A 1,439-nucleotide genomic window follows, 5' to 3' on the forward strand; every position below is an offset into this window, starting at 1 on the left:
GCACGCCACCACACCCAGCTAATTTTTGTATTTTAGTAGAGACGGGCTTTCACTATGTTGGCCACAATGGTCTCGACATCCTGACTTCATGATCCACCTGCCTCAGCCTCCCAAATGCTGGGATTACAGGTGTGAGCCACCGCACTAGGCAAGGTTTCTTTTTTTTTTTTTTTTTTTTTTTTTTTGAGATGAAGTTTCACTCTTGTTGCCCAGGCTGGAGTGCAGTGGTGCGATCTTGGCTCACCGCAACTTCTCACTCCTGGGTTCAAGTGATCCTCCTGCCTCAGCCTCCCAAGTAACTGGGATTACAGGCACCTGCTATATTGCCCAGCTAATTTTTTGTATTTTTTATAAAGACAGGTTTTCACCATGTTGGCCAGGCTGATCTTGAACTCCTGACCTCAGGTGACCCACTCACCTCAGCCTCCCAAAGTGCAGGGATTGCAGGCGTGAACCTGCACCTGGCCCATGTGTTTTGAGTTTTCTATTAACCTATATTTGTTACCTATGAATAGATATCTTGTTTTACTCTGTCTAAACAGATATGCTAGGTGGGGCACAGTGGCTCATGCTTATAATTCCAACACTTTCGTAGGGCGAGGTAGGTGGATCACCTGAGGTCAAGAGTTTGAGACCAGCCTGACCAACATGACAAAACCCTGGCTCTACTAAAAATATAAAACGTAGCTGGGCATGGTGGCAAGCACCTATAATCCCAGCTACTCCAGAGACTGAAGCAGGAGAATCACTTGAACGCAGGAGGCGAAAGTTGCAGTGAGTGGAGATCATACCACTGCACTCTGCCTGGGTGACGGAGTGAGACTTCATCTCAAAAAAAAAATTGCAGATTCACTGAGCCAGACTAAGTTGTGTATTCAGTGGAAGGCAGATCAAGGACACAAAAGAATCCAACCTTTGTGGCTTGTCTACTTATGACCTGGAAGCCCCCACCTCAAGTTGCTCTGCCTTACTAGACCAAACCAATAGACATCTTACACATATAGATTGATGTCTCATGTCTTCCTAAAATGTATAAAAGCAAGCTGTATCTTGACCACCTTGGGCATATGCTGTCAGAACCTCCTGGAGCTGTGTCATGGGCTTGTCCTTAACCTTGGCAAAATAAACTTTCTAAATTAAGACCTGCCTCTGATACCTTTTGGTTTACACAGCCAAGCTCACTGGTCTCTACTGCTAAGTACTGCACCCCTGTAGTGACCAGTTACTAATGGCGATGCATCACCATTACGGGGACTCTGGTTTCTGGTTTCTGTTCTGTTTTGTTTCGTTTTTTTGAGACAGAGTCTCAATCCATCACACAAGCTAGAGTACAATTGTGCATAATCTCAGCTCACTGCTACCTCTACCTCCTGGGTTCAAGTGATTCTCCTGCCTCAGTCTCTCAAGTAGCTAAGATTACAGGCGTGCACCACCGTGCC

Source organism: Cebus imitator, unplaced genomic scaffold (assembly GCF_001604975.1).
Source record: "Cebus imitator isolate Cc_AM_T3 unplaced genomic scaffold, Cebus_imitator-1.0 Scaffold847, whole genome shotgun sequence".
NCBI classification, from domain to species: Eukaryota; Metazoa; Chordata; class Mammalia; order Primates; family Cebidae; genus Cebus; species Cebus imitator.